Below are 20,632 nucleotides of genomic sequence, written 5' to 3'. Positions count from 1 at the left end.
TTTTCCAAGCATGTTTAACTTAACATGGTTTGCATTTATAGATAGATTAAATGGAGAAATGGATTAAAATCAGTATTTCTGTCACCAGTGTCTCCATGTGAAGAGACCTGAAATAAAACAATTAACTGATCATTTTCACTACACAAGTAGATCCTGTCTTCATTAATTATGTCTGTGGGGAACTAATTAGTTCCCTTAAACCATTTACTAAATGTTTTCTGTAACTACTTAAACACCAGTTACTAAATGTTACCCAACACTATTTAAGTATATGTTTTTTTTAATTAATCTTCTATTTAGAAAATAATGTTTTATAAATGTTAGGTTTCTGTATAAAGTATCATAACACAGGATGTATCAATTCGTATCTGTGAAGCTTCATAATGTGGTGTAAAATATGAGTAAGGAAAAGCCAGGCAGAGTGATGTATATGGGTAATTCCAGTACTGGGAGCCAGAAGGAAGATATGGAGTTCAAGACCAGTCTGAGATCTATGTCAATCTGTCTTGTGTGTGTGTGTGTGTGTGTGTGTGTGTGTGTGTGTGTGTGTGTGCACAAACACACAGATATACACACACAGACACCCATGACTAAGGGAGGTAATGATCTACTATGTAATTTTCCTGCCACGTATATGAATTTTTGTTGGCAGGTTAGTCACTTGGCAACACAACTTCCATTATTAAAAATACCTCTTTCAGATCCTGGGATCTACAAATGGTCAGTGACTTAAGTGGCTACTCTTCTAAAAACAAGTGTGCCTCCACAACAATCAGCCTTTGGGTCAGTCACATCAGCACTAGGAGTGGTGGACAGGTGGTTCTATGAGAACAATCTGCAATATGCACTCATGCATACATGCATATGTTTGCCGCCTGTGTTTCACAGGAGATCCTAGCAGCATTTGTATCTCTTTGCTAAAATGAAGACAACATACATGTTATTTATAAATACCAATAAATAAGAAGTCAAGTCTTGAAAAGCTTTTAATCCCCAGCATCAGTCAGCAAAGCCACTCTTTTTTTTAGGCTCCTTATCCCATGAACATACATTATATAGCTTATTGAGCACAAATATTAAAGGGTTTTCCTGCATAATGAGAAAGTTCCAATGTAACTTGAAAACTAATTGCATGTGCTTTTCTGGTACAGTGGTATCTTCTTCCTAAGAATTCATGACACTGTGTGAACACTTGGCTGCCTAAAGACACAGTCATTCACTGCTTCAGGCATGTTTACTGTTATTATGTGCATGAATCCTATCCAACTCCACATGTGTATGTTCCCCAGGAGCAGGAAGCTCTTAACTGGAGTTCTATTTGTTATATGACTCTTCACTGTTTTGGATAGTGAGACAGAGATAGAAGAGAGAGAGAGAGAGAGAGAGAGAGACAGAGACAGAGACAGAGACAGAGACAGAGACAGAGACAGAGACAGAAAGAGAGAGAGGAGAGAGAGAATTGGTTCATTGGATACACAGTGAATGCGTATTTAAAGAAAAGTTAACGTAAGTGATGAAACTTACTACATATTTTGAATACATTTATAAAAGTTTGTTTTAGGACCGTTGGCGTTTGAAATAAAAGTCATTGCTTCCCTTATTCTACCTCCAAAATCATAGTTACAATCTCAAAAAATCAGTAGGAAAACATGAAAGAGAGGGGGAGGGGCTATTAACTGTCTTTAGTTTTTGCCCTTTATTTAGAAAGCCTGCCAGAGATGAAAATTGTGTTATCTTTGACCCATTTCCATCAATAAAGAAACATGTACTCTGCCCCTGAATGCCAGTCACAAGCATAGATTATGGCTTGTTCCCACAGTTCAGTTCAGTTCCAAAACTAAACCACGTGTATTGTGCATATAGGAAACAAAGACAATAAGACACTACAATACCCATATCCCAAGAGCTCATATCCTCTTAATTTTCCTTGCTCAGAGTCAGTTTCTGATTACTTGATATACTGTTTGAGGGGAAATTATGACACCTTAGCCCCTACTTCACTTGAGGAAATGAAGTCTTTTAAAGTTAACCTCTGCTTTCTATTACAGCTTCCCACTTTTTGACAGAATTATCTCCATGCTAAGTACATAAAACTTTGGAGTCTTAAATATAAGTACAGAGTGGCTTCTTTCTCTTGATTGCTTTCTTCTTTACCTTCCTCCTTAGTGGATGTCAGGTTTCTTGACCTAACTCATTTATCTATATACTAATGAAATAGGCGTCTACCAACCTAATTTATCTATATACTCCCCAAATCAGGGATATCCTGGCCTACAGGAAGCTTAAGATACATATATATTAATCATCTTCCAGTGAGCAGGTGCATCTGTGGTGCTGACACAGGTGTGGGCATGTGAATATAAGAATGCCTCTGCATGTGTCTTCACATGTGTGCTAAGGTAAGAGGTTTATGTCAGGCGTCTTCCTCAATTACTTTCTACCTTATGTTTGATATAGTGTCTTTCACTGAACCTGGAGGACATTCATTAGGCTGGGTTGGCTAACTCCAAGCATCTGCCTCTGTCTTTTTTAGCATTGAGATTACAGATGTCCAACAAAACCTGATTTTTTTTGGTGCGAGTGCTAAAAAGTTAAACAGAAGTCCTCATTTTCACAGTAAGCATGTTATATACTGAGGCATCTCTCCTTCCCAGAGACTGCTAGTTTTAAAACATAATAAATATTATATTGTCTTCAAAATAGACATTTTCTCTGTCTTCTACTGCAAAGGCTGATCAGTATGTACATGTATATATATGCATTAGATACATCTAATGCATGATGTGTATTAGATGTGTATAAAGATTATGTGCATATTTATTTTTATAGATATGCAAATGTTTTAAACCACGATTTCATTGTATATACTGTACCAGTATACTCTAATTTTATAATTCTAATGAATAACTTGTTTTAATTATCTGCAAATTTCTAACTAATGAGTAATTCTTCCTCATTATGGCTCACTTGCCTTTCACAGGTTTTTCCTACAGCTTCTAACAAAAGATTCATTCAATAGATAAGGCACTGTGGGAATTACTAAAGCACATCTCAAATAGCTCATACCTAAATGAAAGTTTTAATTCTGGTTCTGCTATCTGATGTTTCTTTCTGGATCAAATCAGTTTATTAATGTGAATGATGCTGATATAAAGATTTACCTTGTGGTTGTAGAGCCGGCAAATGTATGTATGGTACAAGACCCATGGGCAAGACTCCTTTGGTTTAAGGCCAAGATAGAGGAAAACACAGCTACCTGGCAAGGCCAGTACTTTATGATGCCAAGTAAGTAAGCAAGGATTCAGAGCATTAATACCCATATCTTTATATGTTATTAGTCACAGTAGAGGCATTTTTATTTCATCATGCAAACTGATGAACACAAACTTTCCTTACCATAGGCCTGAAGCCTTATTCATTGCCATAACACAGAGCCTTCAACTATGCTCTGAATACTTCTGATGAATACTAGAAGTCTGAATCAATACGTAAGTTGGTGTCTTCTAAATATACCAGAGGCTTAACAAACATATAAACTATCAGATAAATAGAATATTATGCATATGCTAATATTTTTATATAGACAGGTCATTGTACATCTTCTGTACACTAAGAATTCAACTTCTGTAGACTAAGAATAGATGTTATTTACCATCCTTAAAAGAACTATCATTTGTATATCTCCTGCAGTTGTTTCAATGAAAATGCCCCCCCCAACCCCGACAGGTTTATGGTCCCTAGTGGGTTGCACACTTAGGGGAGGTTACAAAACTTTTCAGAGGTATAGTATTTTTTCATTTTGTTTTGTTTTTTGTTTGTTTGATTGTTTGTTTCTTTTTCGAGACAGGGTTTCTCTGTGCAGTCTTGGCTTTACTGGAACTCACTCTGTAGACCAGGCTGGCCTCGAACTCAGAAATCCACCTGCGTCTGCCTCCCACATACTGGGGTTAAAGGCGTGTGCCACCACTGCCCGGCCCAGAGGAATAGTCTTGATGGAGGAAGTATTTCACTAGGGAGAAAGGGAGTTGGGTTTGAGAATTTATAGCTGTGCTCAACTTCCTCTTTCATGTCTCTTCTTCCTGTGTGGGGTTAACATGTGATTAGCCAGTTGTTCGCTTCTGCTGCTATGCCATCCCTTCCCCACTATGATGAACTCTATCACTTTGAAACTGTAAGTATAAATTAACACTTTTTTTCTTAAGTTTCTTTTGGTCACAATACTTTATCATAGCCAGTACAAAGAGACTAACACACCTTCTAAGAAGATATTTCTGAGTAAATTGTGTTCAACTTTAAAAATTAAAAGAAACAAGTGGGAACTTTTATGCTTCTGTGTACATGCTTCTAAGTAGTTTAGGTTTCTGTTTTTCTTTGGAGTAGAAGCAGAGAAGTAACTAATGGCATACTCTGTGTCCCTAGGAAATCTATGAATAAAAAGGCCATGCACTCACACTATGTATGAGACACACATGCTATGTTGTGGTTATATATGACTGCAATCATTGTTTGTGGTGGTCAAACAATGGAGAGCAAACTGAGTTACACAGAAAGGTTGTATCAAAAAGTAAGGGATAGGCAAAGATGGTTTAGCATATCAGAGCTGTTGCTTTGTCAGCCTGGCATTCTAAGCTTGATCTCTGGAACCCAGATAAAGGGAGAAAAAGAGAACCAGATCTTGTGCCCCGGGTCCCTCAGAGACCAGTCTTCACAGGTGAGAATGAAGACTACAGAAGCAACACAGCTTCTGGGGCAGGCAGAAGCAATACAGCTTTTGGGACAGACCCCATTTTGGGCTCCAGAAATCCAGGCACCTTCCACATCAGAGGAGAGATGTCTGCCCGGGAGGGCTCTGACTGCCTGAGCATGTGAGGGAGCCATCTTGTGTCCTGGGTCCCTCATAGACCAGTCTGCACAGGTGAGAGGGCAGACTGCAGAAGCGACACATCTTCTGGAACAGAATCAGTTTGGGGCCTTCATCTACAGAAAGGAGGCAGGTCTGAATGCCAGACCTCTGTGCAGGTTCCCTGCAAGAGGAGAACTTGCCTGCAGAAAGTACTCTGAAACCTGAGACTCAGGAGAAAGCTAGACTCCCAGTACTACTGACAGAGGCTAACAGAATCAAAGGAGGAACAACCTCCAACCAGAGACAACTGTAACTTCTAAAGCCAGAGATTACCAGACGAAAAAAGCCAAATGTAAGAATCCTACTAACAGAAACCAAGACCATTCACCATCATCCGAACCCAACACACTCAACTCAGCCAGTACTGGATACCCCAACACACCCGAAAAGCAAGACTCAGATTTAAAATCATATCTCATGATGTTGGAAGAGGACATTAAGAAGGGCATTAATAACTCATTTAAGAAATACAGGAAAACACTGCTAAAGAGGAAGAGTCCATAAAGAATTTCAGTAAAACACTGATAAACAGGTAGAAGTCCTTAAAGAGGAAACACAACAATCCCTTAAAGAATTACAGGAAATCACAACCAAACAGGTGATGGAATTGAACAAAAGCATCCAAGACCTAATAAGGGAAGTAGAAACAATAAAGAAAACCCAAAGGGAAACAACTCTAGAGATAGAAAGCCTAGGAAAGAAATCAGGAATCATAGATGGGAGCATCAGCAACAGAATACAAGAGATGGAAGAGAGAACCTCAGGTGCAGAAAATTCCATACAGAACATGGACACAACAATCAGAGAAAATGCAAATTGCAAAAAGATCCTGACTGAAAACATCCAGGAAATCAAGGACACAAAGAGAAGAGCAAACCTACGGATAATAGGAGTAGATGAGAGTGAAGATTTTCAACTTAAAGGGCCAGCAAATATCTTCAGCAAAATCATAGAAGAAAACTTCCCAAACCTAAAGAAAGAGATGTCCATGAACATAGAAGCCTACAGAACTCTAAATAGACTGGACAAGAAAAGAATTTCCTCCTGACACATAACAAACAGAACAACAAATGCACTAAATAGAGATAGAATATTAAAAGCAGTAAGGGAAAAAGGTCAAGTAACATATAAAGGCAGGCCTATTAGAATTATACCAGAATTCTCACCAGAGATTATGAAAGCCAGAAGATCCTGGACAGATGTTATGCAGACCCTAAGAGAACACAAATGCCAGCCCAGGCTACAAAACCCAGCAAAACTCTCAATTATCATAGATGGAAAAAACCAAAGTATTCCATAATAAAACCAAATTCACACAATAACTTTCCACAAATCCAGCCCTTCAAAGGACAATAAAGGGAAAACACCAACACAAGGACAGAAATTAAGCCCTAGAATAAGCAAGAAAGTAATGCTTCAACAAACCTAAATGAAGACACTTGCAAGACCAGAATCCCAACTTTAACAACAAAAATAACAGGAATCAACATTTACTTTTCTTTAATTTCTCTTAACATCAATGGACACAATTACCAATAAAAAGACAGACTAATAGACTGGCTACATGAACAAGATCCATCATTTTGCTGCTTAAAGGAAACCCACCTCAGGGAAAAAGACAGGCACTACCTCAGAGTAAAAGGCTCAAAGACAATTTTCCAAGCAAATGGTCTGAAGAAACAAAAGGGCGTAGCCATTCTAATGTCGAATAAAATTGACTTCACAACCCAAACTTATCAAAAAAGAGGAGGGGCACTTCATACTCATTCAAGTTAAAATCTACCAAGATGAACACTCTATTCTGAATATCTACACTCCAAATGAAAGGGCATCCACATTCATTAAAGAAACTATAGTAAAGCTCAAAGCACACAGTGCACAGCACACAATAATAGTGGGAGATTTCAACACCCTATTCTCACCAATGGACAGATCCTGGAAACAGAAACTAAACAGAGACACATGGATACTAACAGAAGTTATGAAACAAATGGATTTAATACATATCTACAGAACATTTCATCCTAAAACAAAAGGATATACTTACTTCTAAGCACCACATGGTACCTCCTCCAAAATTGACCATATAATTGGTCACAAAACAGGCCTCCAGAGATACAAAAATTAAAATTATCCCAAGCATCCTATCAGATCACCAAGGACTAAGACTGATCTTCAATAACAGCATAAATAATAGAAAGCAAGCATTCACTGGAAACTGAACAACACTCTACTCAATGATTCCTTGGTCATGGATGAAATAAAGAAAGTGATTAAAGACTTTTAGAGTTTAATGACAGTGAAGCCACAACATACAAAAACTTATGGGACACAATGAAGGCAGTCCTAAGAGGAAAACACAGCCCTGAGTGCCTCCAAAAAGAAACTAGAGAGAGCATACACTAGCAGTCTGACAGCACACCTAGAAGCTCTAGAACTGAAGGAAGCAAATTGACCCAAGAGGAGTAGATGGTAGGAAATAAATCAAACTCAGGGCTGAAATTAACCAAGTGGAAACAAAAGAACTATTCAAAGAATCAACCAAACCAGGAGCTGGATCTTTGAAAAAAACAACAAGATAGATATACCCTTATCCAGACTAACTAGAGGGCACAGGGACAGTATCCTAATTAACAAAATCAGAAACACAAAATGAGACATAACAACGGATCCTGAGGAAATCCAAAACATCATCAGATCCTACTACAAAAGGCTATACTCAACAAAAGTAGAAAACCTGGATGAAATGGACAATTTCCTAGACAGATACCAGGTACCAAAGTTAAATCAGGATCAGATTAACAATAGTAACAGTCCCATTTCCCCTAGAGTAATAGAAGAAGTCATCAATAATTTCCCAACCAAAAAAAAAAAAAAAATAAAGAACCAGATGGGTTTAGTGCAGAGTTCTATCAGACCTTCAAAGAAGACCTAATTCCAACTCTCCCCAAACTATTCCACAAAATAGAAACAGAAGGTACTCTACCCAATTTGTACTCTACCCAATTTATTCTATGAAGCCACAATTACTCTGATATCTAAAACAGAAACATGCAACAAAGAAAGAGAACTTCAGATCAATTTCCCTTATGAATATCCATGCAAAGAACTCAATAGAATCCTCCCAAAGCGAATCCAAGAATACATCAAAATGATCATCCATCATGACAAAGTAGGGTTCATCCCATGGATGCAGGGATGGTATAATATGTGATAATCAATCAATATAATCCACTGTATTCACAAACTCAAAGACGAAAACCACATGATCATCTCCTTAGATGCTGAGAAAGCATTTGACAATATCCAACATTCCTTCATGATATAAGTCATGGAAAGATCAGGAATACAAGGCCCATATCTAAACATAATAAAAGCAATATACATCAAACCAGTAGCCAACATCAAACTAAATGGAGAGAAACTCGAAGCAATCCCACTAAAATCAGGGACTAGACAAGGCTTTCTGCCTACCTATTCAATATAGTAATTGAAGTCCTAGCCAGAGGAATTTAACAACAAAAGAAGATCAAGGGGCTACAAATTGGAAAAGAAGAAGTCAAAATATCACATTTGCAGATGATATGATACTATGTATATATATGTAACCCTAAAAATTGCACCAGAGAATTCCTAAACCTGATAAACAGCTTCAGTGCATTAGCTAGATATAAAATAAACTCCAACAAATCAGTGGCCTTTCTCTACACAAAGGATAAACAGGATGAGAAAGAAATTAGGCAAACAACACCCTTCACAATAGTCACAAATAATATAAAATACCTTGGTGTGACTCTAAGTAAGGAAGTGAAAGATCTGTATGATAAGAACTTCAAATCCCTAAAGAAAGAAATTGAAGATCTCAGAAGATGGAAAGATCTCCCATGCTCATGGATTGGCAGGATTAACATAGTCAAAATGGCCATCCTGCCAAAAGCAATCTACAGATTCAATGCAATCCCCATCAAAATTCCAACTCAATTCTTCACTGAGTTAGAAAGGGCAATTTACAAATTCATCTGGAATAATAAAAAACCTAGGATAGCAAAAAACATTCTCAATAATAAATGAACTTCTGGTGGAATCACCATGCCTGACCTTAAGCTGTTCTACAGAGCAATTGTGATAAAAACTGCATGGTACTGGTACAGTAACTGATAGGTAGATCAGTGGAAGAGAATTGAAGACCCAGAAATTAATCCACACATCTAGGGTCACTTCATCTTTGATAAAGAAGCTAAAACCATCCAGTGGAAAAATGACAGCATATTCACCAAATTGTGCTGGCACAACTGGCAGCTATCATGTAGAAGAATGTGAATTGATCCATTCTTATCTCCTTGTACAAAGCTCAAGTCTAGCTCCCTATATTCCAGAGGATTCAAGTCTAAGATCAAGGTGCTACCATGCTTGCACTTCTGTGAAATTGTTTTCCCACTTGCAGATGATCTACTTTCTCAATGGCTTCTTGAATCGGCTTTCTCCGGGGTTGGATATGGTATAATGTAGTTGTTCTCAACCTTCCTAAAACTGCAACCCTTTAATATGGTTCCTCAGTTTTCCGTGGCCCTCCCAACCATAAATTTTTTCTTTGCCACTTCAAAACAATAATTTGAATATTTTTATCAATTGTAAATATATGCTATTCAACTCCAGAGACATTGCAACCAGCAGAACACTAGTGTAGTATTAGGAAGATTGGGTGAGGCACAGCATTCCTCAAAGGCCCACCCAATCCAACCCTAATTGACTCCTATGTTCCATCTCTAAATCTAGCACTTTAGGAATAACATAGTCTTTAACACATATTCTATACCTATTATTTTTATTATTTTACATAATGAAGCAAAAAATCAGAATATAGAGGCCAACAGAGAACCTAATCCTAGGAGGGCAAAATGTTTTTTCCTCTGCTTTCTTAAAGAAACAACACTGAAATGTCTCCTGTCCTAAAGTGAGGAGTTGGCTTATAGTGTTCAAATATCCAAGAGGAGGGATGCCAACAGTGTTGAGAAAGCCCAACACTGACATTGTTACTCTGTGAGGACATATTGAACAATCACATCTCTGAAAATGTAACTTACAGAGTCATTCATCATTTCATTAGTTCATTATAAACATGACATTGTATACCATGGTATGTGTCAAAGATCTAAAACGAATGATAAGGGTATGTGCCTCAAAAATTTCTCACTGAAATGGAAAGTAAACATCCACTGCCCACACTGGAGTTCCCATTTGTGTAACTGGTAAAGTGTTTATGCTTTCTTACAGAGGAGTGCTAGGAGATTTCCCCAAACATTATCTGTTTAAATCTCTATCCTCTGTAAAATTATGATAGGGACCTAGAAAGTGGTTAAAATACATCTATATTACTTGGGGTTCTGTGTAGGCTAAAAAAACAGAAAACACAAAAGTCATCCTGGTGCTCAGTAAATAATGAAATTAAAATGACTGGCTGTTGTTTTGTGCTATTAATAGCACTGCCATAAGTAGAGGTAATGGAATTATGCCAACACTGAATATCTACTCTGTAGTGATACATATTTTGTAATTTAGTACGTAACTGCAGGGTTGCTTTGAACTTATATTACACCAGCTTCATAAAGATAGCTAACCAGCAGATCCCTGGTGACAAAATGGGGACAACAAGCATTTTGAGATAGAGCTGCTCTTACAACATTTTCCTTAGTGAGGTGTGATCAGGAGTGAGGAATGTTACTTGTGTGCCTGGACCCTCTGACAATGTGTAGCAAAGGGTAGGAAAGCAATGCCTTCCTGTTCTGGGAAGTTGGGGTATAGATGTGCCTGTAATTCTGCTTCAAATAAAAAGAACACAGATATAGTGCAAGTTATAACTCCTCAGAACCACCAACTGATGTAAGACAAGTCTTATCTCAAAACAAGCAAATTAAAGAGAATCATCTAATATCATTTCAATGTTTAATATATATCCACCATAAACAAAACAAAATGGACATTAATAAAAAGACATATTCAGCAGAAGAATGCATGGAATCCTGAAATTAATCTATACAGTTGGAATATGTTAAAATTTTTTTACAAAAGTGCCATGAAGGCACATGATGGTTTCTTCAGTAAAAAAAAAAAAAAAAAAAAAACAATGAGTTCTGGGAAGCCTAGATATTCATATACAAAAGAAAGAAATTAGCTCCTCATCTCACATCATATATTCACTTAATCTGGATTATAGGCATAAACATAAAATCTGAAGTTATAAATCTTCTAGGTTTCTTTGGGAAATAGAAAATAAAGCTTTATAGTGCAAATCTGGATAACAATTTTTGAAAATGACACAATAGCATGGGCAACAAAAGCCAAAATTAAGCAACTGGGACTACATCTATCCAGAAGGCTTCGTCCAGTTACATCAAGGGAACAACTTCAGAGAATACAAAAGCCTATAGTGTGGGAGCACACAATGTAAACTATAAACACCATAGAAAAAAACATTGTCAAATCTAGATAAGAAATTCAAAAATGCAACAATCTAATTTAAAAATGGACAAAGGACCTGTATAGACATTGCTCTAAAGAAATAAAAATGATCATTAGGTATGTGAATTTAGGCATTAAAATTTTCAACTTTGCTAATCATCCAGGGAATTTAAATTAAAACCACAGTAAGGTACCACCTCAAAAGGATAAAAAGAAACCATTGACCATGATGTGAAGAACTTGTGCATTGTTATTGGGAATGTAAATTAGCAAGCCATTATGGAAATGAATATGGAGCATCATCAAAAATTGTTATCATACAATAAGTGGGGGCTAGCCACTACATTATTCTACTGATTTATAATTATGACAAGGTGAGAGGTTCAATTAATTTAAGAATGCTTAGTTACACTTAAACTGTCTTACTCAAATATTTTTATCCTTCTGAACTTATATCTAAATTCCACTTGCGACTATTTTAAAGATATACAAAAAGTCAGTTGGAAAGACAGGTGGGGCATGGGGCTAGATACTCTGCCACCTTGGGCATGGCACTGATGAAGTGAGTTGCTTAAGGCTGGAGTCAAAAACAAGCTACTGAGTCTTCTCCAGGAACTCCTTGCAGTACCTAAGGCATTGCTGCTACACCAACTCAAAATTAGAGTCATTGCCGTAATAGGGAATTTCAATAATGACTTGTTTCTGTAAATCATAACTCCAAAGTAGCTCAATTTTAGCTTTGCAGTTCTTAACTAAATTACTTTTCTATTCAAATCTCTCATATTGCTTTCATCCATACACAGTATATAATCAAATATGGCAAAGATGTTTCTTGCAATACTTCATGCGCCATGATTCATGGGGATGCTTGTTTTACATGCAGCTTTGACCTAGAGACTCAGAAGATCTCACCACTTCATAGGTGGATGCAGTCACACTGTCTATCTTCCAACTATCTGAAACATTTTCATCAGTTACCAATTTTCTGAAAACTATTTCAACAATGGGTGACTGACAAATGTTACCAAGGCAAGTGAAGCACAGTGATTTGGAACCAACCTCTGCTATCTTTCAGTACACCATTCTCATTATTTTGTAATGTGGTCTGAAAGTATACATCTCTTTAATTTTGCTTGAGATTTAAATCTGTCTGCAATACAGAAACGATGGTCGTAAATTCTTTGAATTATGTTTGTGGCATCTCTCAAAACAACTTCTCATTACCATGTTTCACTTCAGATGGTGAGGAAGACGAATCACATTTATATCATGCCTGGGCAACACAGTGAAAGCCTCTTACAAATCAAAATTAAATAGAAAACATAGACGAGACATGTCCAGTGGAATTCTGGGATACTTTACTGATTTGACTGTAGCTGTACCCAAAACATAAAACAACAGGTAGGTATACACATATTTTCTAAGTCTCTATATGAAAGTTAATGGTTAATATTCTATGTGGTGACTATAACTAATGATAATATGTTGTTAGATTGTTTGTTCATTTGTTTGTTTCTTGGGAGTCAAAGTCAGTAGCCCAGGCTCAAACTCACTATTGGGCCCAGTGACCTTAAACTTACTGCCCTTACCTCCCAAGTGCTAGGAGTACAGGTCTGCATCACCACTCCCAATAAGTATGCTGTATTTTTGAAAAATAAAAATTCAGTAGATGTTGTGTTCTACCACAAAATTAAGAATTATTGTAAAGTAATGCATTACTTGCCATATATATTGTATGTGGTAGAAAATAAAGTGTCCTGTGATACACGATTAATTCCTAAAATTGCACTTTTGTTAGTATAATTAAAGTTATGTAAAACTGTATAATTTAATATTAAAACTTGTAGATAAATTGTTACTGCTAAATTTGATGAGAGGATTGTAGTAGTCACTGCATTTTATAGTGTATGAAAATAGAACAAAACTTTTCAGAATACAGGAACAATAAACCAAATTATTAAAGCAAGATGGTTTGAAATAAATGAATGCCTAGTCTTTATGTTTTATTCAGAAATACAGTTAGAAACCTATTTGACTTAGGTCCTGAGCTATCATTGTTGATAATTTATGAAATGACACATATTGAATATTTTAAAAAAATGTTTAAAGATGAGTCTTATTTTCTAACCTTGGCTGGCCTGGCACCATGCTTCCAACTATTTACTAACCTTTAAAAGAAATAGTCAATGCTGCGAGATTTACACTCTATAAACAATTTCTGAAACATTAATGTGTGTCTAAACCTAAAGCATGGCAGTAGGCCTGGTAGACTGGATAAACTTGATGCAATCTAAAGTCATCTGAGAGGAAGGAACCTCAATTAAGGAAATGCCTTCAGAAGATCAGGTTGTAAGCAAACCTATAAGGAATTTTCTTTAATTAGGAATAGATGGGGGAGGAACCAGCCCATTTTAGGTGGGGTCTTCATAGGCTGGTACAGATGGATTGCATATAAAAGCAGATTGAGCAATTAATGAGTAGCAAGCAATACTCCTGCATGATTTCTGCATCAGTTCCTGCCTCTAGGTTCTTATCCTGTTTCAGGTTCTGTTTTGACTTCTTTTAGTGGTGAACAGTAATATGGAAGAGTAAGCCAAATAAACCCTTTTCTTCCCCTGATCATGGTATTTCCTTGCAGCAATAGAAACCCTAAGACAAGTTGGTGAAGTACTGGTGTGAGAGACATAACCATGAGTTTTCAGGAGCATTGTGGAAGGACCCTGGAATTTTGTTTAAGGAAAGTCATTGAATTTTCATTGCTTGGTGAGCTTTTCTGTAGAAACTTGGAAGATAAGATTGCTAACGATAATGTTAAATATGGAAGACTGCTTTGTGCAATTTCAGAAGGAAGTGTAAAGATTATAGGGGCTATTTGTTATTTTGAATTAAGATTTTACGGTTCTGGTTGGCTGGGGCTGAAAAATCAGCTGTGATTAACCAGACCAGCACCACTGAAGTGAAACCTTTGCTGTGTTGGGACAGTTGATTCTGATCAATTGAAGGTGAGAAATTAGTGGTGATTAGAAATATTGAGGTAAAATATCTTCAGAAGTGTTTCCTAAAGCCACACAGAAGCTGTGTCCAAGAGGTGTCCAAGGTTATACCTTGAAATGGCAGCTTGTAATATAAGAAGCACCCAGATGGTACCTGTTTTAAGGGATGAAGTGGGGACATGGAGAATAGCTGAGTTTGCCTCTGAGAGACCTCAGTGGAAGTTGATGGTTCAGGATTGAAGGAGTCAAGCAGAGAATTTGAGGCTCAGAGCATGAAGAAACCCTATGAGAAGCTATTGGTAAAAGTACAACCCAATTGCAGCAGAAGACCCCAAACATTTTGGAGTTACCAGTGTCATGAGGTGAGCCCCGAGATCAGCATCAACAGGAGAATGGAGCCACTTGGAGCCTAGAAAACAAGCTGTGTGTGTTGAAGTGGGCAGATTCAGAGAAGCTGCTTAGAGGAGCCGAGAAAATTGCAGTTTAATCCCAGACATTGGAGGTAGAGTTATTTACCATTTTAGAGTTTACTTTTGCTTTTTAAATATTGTAACTAATCTCTGGTTCTTCTTTCTTGAACTAAGACAGTATATGATGTATTTTAGATTTTATAGGAAGCCACAATTGAGAGACTGAATTTTAAAGGATTGGATTTTAAAAGATACATTGAGTATTTAAAAAGACTGGGCTTTAATGTTGAAATTTGTATAAACGTTTGGATTCTTAAAAGCTATTTATTTATTTATTTATTTATTTATTTATTTATTTATTCATTTATTTATTTATTATTTAGTGTGTGAGGTCTTGGTGGATAAATGGAAAAGGAAAAGTGTGGTTTAACAGTAATATATATAGTGGTATATATGTTCATGTAATGGTGATAAGGGGTCAATTGTGCTGTATAGTTTTATGTCAACTTGACACAAGCTGAAGAAGGGAACCTCAATTAAGTTAATGCCTCCAGAAGGTTGGTTGTAGACAAACCTGTAAGTCATTTTCTTAATTAGTCATTGATGGGGGAGAGCCCAGCCCATTGGGGGTGGTGCTATTCTTGGACTGGTGATCCTATGTTCTACAAGAAAGCAGACTGAGCATGCCTTGAGGCACAAGTAGCATCTTCCCATGGTTTCATCATTTCCTGCCTCCAAATTCCTGCCCTGTCTATGATGAACAATATTAGGAAGTATAGGTCAAATAAACCCTTTCCTCCCTAACTTGCTTTTTGGTCTTGGTGTTACATCACACCTATAGAAACTTAAGGAAGACACTAGGCATGGTAGCACACATAGTTTCATCATACCACTTGAGAGACAGACAAAAGGGAATTCCTATGAACTCTAGGCCAGTCTAGTTTACATTGTAAGTTCCCAGATAGTCAAGGCTACACAGTGATACCTAGTCTCAAAAATCAAACAACAATAAAAATGTGTGGGACCTGGTGGTGTATATAAGCCCACATCCCTGGGAGGCAAAGACTGAGAGTCTGCAAGTTTGAAGCCAGAATTTTCACCAAAGAAGGTAGTTCACATGAATTTTTTCAATGATGTCACAGTTCAGTGCCTCATGGAAATAAGAGTATGGGCTCAATGAACAAATATAGCTAAGAGCAGAATGAATGCAAAGCAACATGAACTGACCAAATCTTTTTGACAAGTGTGAACTTTGTACAAAATGCTGATACCAGGAAATAAGTGTCTACAACTTTGTTGATGATGGTCACTAATACTCATGAATTTGTAAAACCATAATCAGTTTCACTATTGCATCAGAAGCTGGGACTGACGATTTTCTAGGAAGTGTATGCCCATGATCAGTTGAAATGACAAGGAGATGAAGTATTTTGCATCAAGAAAAACTTGTTATTGATAGCAAGTCCAAGTGACACAGCAAGCCCCATGACCTCATCAAGAGCAATTATCTAAGCTAGATTATTTTACTGGAACTTAATATAGAAGCCTACTTTTAAAAAGATGCTGCTTTGCTGTGAAAATTCACTGTCCTATGTCCTACTATCAGTGAGGAAGAAGAAAACTGGATATTGCAACAGTACATTATAAAGTAGTTTGAAATACTACTTCGAGTTTCAGTTTTCATCAAAAATATATGCCTGCCATTGCCAGAGTGATTGTTCAGAGGTTAACAGCTGGGACTGCTCTTGCAGAAGATCAGTTGAGTTCATAGAACATCAGAAAGCTCACAACCACCTATTGACTATAGCTCTAGGTGATCAGAACTCCTGCCCTGGCTTAAGACGACACCCATACACACATCATGCACATATCCCCACACAGGCAAATACACATTGTTAAAAACAAAATGAATATTTAAAATATACATACAAATACACATATATGAATACACATAAACACACACACACAGAAACACACAGAAACTGAGAGAGAGAGAGAGAAAGAGAGAGAGAGAGANNNGAGAGAGAGAGAGAGAGAGAGAGAGAGAGAGAGAGAGAGAGAAAGAGAGACCTGTGTGAAACTGATAAAAGCCAGCACAGTGTGTCACACTGTAATGTCAGCACTCAAAAGGCTAGCACAAGAGAATTGAGTACTCAAGACCAGCCTGAAGAAGAGGACAGAATCATATCAAGAAGGAAAAAGGAAAATGAAAATAAGAATATGAAGAAGGAGGTGGATAAACAGCAGCAGCAGCAGAAGCAGCAATAAATCATAATAGTTACTAAGGTTTTGAAGTAACTGTGTACTGATAAGTGGTTGGTTTCATTTTGTTTAAAAGCTAATGAGTATACTTATATTTTCTACTTAGATTTCTGTGAAATTATTCTGAGGACACACCCCCAATATGTATATGATGTTTTAATGAAAAGACTACTTTTAAAAATTACATGATGATGATGATGGTCATCATCATCATCATCATCATCATCATTATCATCATCATTGCAAAGGATGAACACATACCACAGCGTAAGTACGGGAGAAACAGGAAAACTTTAGTAATCAACTCTTTCCTTCTATTGCAGATTCCAAAGATCTATCACAAATGATAAGGCCTGAATGGCAAGAACTTGGGCACTCTGGGCCCCCTCACTGGCCTCAGAAAGGATTACTTTTTTAATGATTCATTATTGAAACTCTATAAGCATCTGAATGTGGCATGGTGATTGAGTGCATCATGATATCTACACATATACAGAATTATGTAACCTCAGGGAGTAGAGTGGCAGTGCCTGTGAACAGGTATGCATAATTCAAGGAGCTTCAAATAAACTGAGGAAACCCAAGATAAAGAATGGATGCCCAGAATAACTCCTATCTAAGAAAGAAAGAATAAAGATATATATGATTATATTCATATTTATTATATTTAATTGTTAATATATTTATAGCTGTACTCCACTGCCAATCATTTTCAGAGACATTAATTAAACAAAAGAGTGGGTAACAGAATGGAAGTTACAGGAGGGTAGTGCTATTTCTTCTGTAATTCTTTCTGTATAATTTTATACTTGAAAACATAATATACCTATGGAAAAAATCTGATACAGTAAGTTGGTGAAATAATAGCCATGCTTATTATAATAGGAAACACATTTTCAAGAAGAAAAAAACAAACAAACAAACAAAAAACACTCTGGACAGGATACAGAATACAATCATAGGGACAGATCCTGGAAACAGAAACTAAACAGAGACAGAGTGAAACTAACAGAAGTTATGAAACAAATNGATTTAACAGATATCTACAGAATATTTTATCCTAAAACAAAAGGCTACACCTTCTTCCCAGCCCCACATGGTACCTCCTCCAAAATTGACCATATAATTGGTCACAAAACAAGTCTCCACAGATACAAAACTATTGAAATTGTCCCATGCATCCTATCAGACCAGCATGGTCTAAGGCTGATCTTCGATAACAACATAAATAATAGAAAGCCAACATTCACTTGGAAACTGAACAACACTCTATTCAATGATATCTTGGTCAAGGAAGAAATGAAGAAAGAAATTAAAGACTTTGTAGAGTTTAATGAAAATGAAATTACAAAATAACCAAACTTATGGGACACAATGAAAGCATTCCTGAGAGGAAAACTCATAATTCTGAGTGCTTCCAAAAAGAAACTAGAGAGAGCATACACTAGCAGCTTGACAGTATACCTAAAAGTTCTAGAACAAAAGGAAAAAAATTCACCCAAGAGGGGTAGAAGGCAGGAAATAATCAAACACAGGGGTGAAATCAACCAANTGGAAACAAAAAGAAATACTCAAAGAATCAACCAAACCAGGAGCTGGTTCTTTGAGAAAATCTACAAGATAGATAAACCCTTAGCCAGACTAACTAGAGGGCACAGGGACAGCATCCTAATTAACAAAATCAGAAATGAAAAGGGAGACATAACAACAGATCTGGAGGAAATCCAAAGCATCATCAGATCCTTCTACAAAAGGCTATACTCAACAAAACTGGAAAACATGGATGAAATGGACAAATTTCTAGACAGATACCAGGNANCAAAGTTAAATCAGGATCAGATTAATGACCTAAANAGTCCTATATCACCTAAAGAAATAGAAGCTATCATTAATAGGCTCCCAACCAAAAAAAAAAAAAAAAAAAAAAGCCCAGGACCAGATGGGTTTAGTGCAGAGTTCTATCAGATATTCAAAGAAGACCTAATTCCACTTCTTCTCAAACTATTCCACAAANTAGAAACAGAAGGTATTNTACCCAATTCATTNTANNANGCCACAATTACTCTGATACCTAAACCACGTAAAGACATAACAAAGATAGAGAACTTAAGACCAATTTCCCTTATGAATATTGATGAAAAAATACTCATTAAAATTATCACAACCCGAATCCAAGAACACACCAAAACAATCATCTATCATGACCAAGTAGGCTTCATTCCAGGGATGCAGGGATGGTTTAATATACGGAAATCCATCAATGTAATCCACTATATAAACAAACTCAAAGACAAAAAGCACATGATAATCTTAAATGCTGAGAAAACCTTTTGACAAAATCCAATACTCATTCATGATAAAAGTCTTGGAAAGATCAGGAATTCAAGGCCAATACCTTAACATAATAAAAGTAATCTACAGAAAACCAGTAGTCAACAACAAAGTAAATGGAGAGAAGCTGGAAGCAATTACACTAAAATCAGGGACTAGACAAGGCTGCCCACTTTCTCCCTACCTATTATATATAGTACTTGAAGTCTAAGCCAGAGCAATTAAACAACAATAGGAGGTCAAGGGAATCCAAATTGGAAAGGAAGAAGTCAAAATATCATTATTTGCAGATGATATGATAGTATACATAAGTGACCCAAAAATTCCACCAGAGAACTCCTAAACCTGAAAAACAGCTTCAGTGCAGTAGCTGGATATAAAGTTAACTCAAATAAATGGCCTTTATCTACAGAAAAAATAAACAGGATGAGAAAGAAATGTGGGAAACAACACCCTTCACAATAATAAAAAATACCTTGGTGTGACTCTAACTAAGGAAGTGAAAGATCTGTATGATAACAACTTCAAGTCTCTGAAGAAATAAATCAAAGAAGATCTAAGAAGATGGAAAGATCTCACATCCTCATGGATTGGCAGAAGCAATATTGTGAAAATGGCTATCTTGGTGAAAGGAATCTATAGATTCAATGCAATCCCTATCAAACTTCCAACTCAATTCTTCAATGAATTAGAAAGGGCAATTTGCAAATTCATCTGGAATACCAAAAATCCTAGGATACCAAATCTCTTCTCAATGATAAAAGAATATCTGGGGGAATCACTATGCCTGACCTAAAACTGTACTACAGAGCAATTGTGACAAAACAAACACACAAACAAACAAACAAAAACAAAAACAAAAATACTGCATGGTACTGGTATAGCAACAGACAGGTAGTAGACCAGTGGTATAGAATTGAAGACCCAGAAATGAACCCACACACCTATGGTCACTTGATCTTTTCAAGGGAGCTAAAACCATCCAGTGGAAAAAAGACTGCATTTTAAACAAATGGTGCTGGCACAACTGGCAGTTATCATGTAGAAGAATGAGAATTGATCCATTCTTTTCTCCTTGTACAAAGCTCAAGTCTAAGTGGATCAAGGAACTTCACATAAAACCAGAGACACTGAAACTTATAGAGGAGAAAGTGGGGAAAAGCCTAGAAGATATGGGAACAGGGAAAACAATTCCTGAATAGAACTGCAATTGACAAAGGGGACCTCATAAAATTGCAAAGCTTCTGTAAGGCAAAAGACACTGTCAATAAGAC

General features: G+C 36.7%; 1 protein-coding gene and 1 pseudogene across 1 annotated transcript in view; both read right to left on the bottom strand.

Moving 5' to 3' along the window:
• Hnf4g (hepatocyte nuclear factor 4 gamma) overlaps nucleotides 1–20,632 on the bottom strand; it is a 143,331-nt gene that overhangs the window by 92,563 nt on the left and 30,136 nt on the right. The gene's annotated exons all lie outside the window — the stretch shown is intronic.
• Nucleotides 11,957–20,632, bottom strand: part of LOC110320147 — a 75,556-nt pseudogene continuing 66,880 nt past the window's right edge.

This window comes from Mus pahari, chromosome 4 (genome assembly GCF_900095145.1).
Source record: "Mus pahari chromosome 4, PAHARI_EIJ_v1.1, whole genome shotgun sequence".
Classification (NCBI taxonomy): domain Eukaryota; kingdom Metazoa; phylum Chordata; class Mammalia; order Rodentia; family Muridae; genus Mus; species Mus pahari.
Note: the sequence above shows the minus strand (reverse complement) of the source record. Positions and strands in the feature narration are given on the sequence as shown.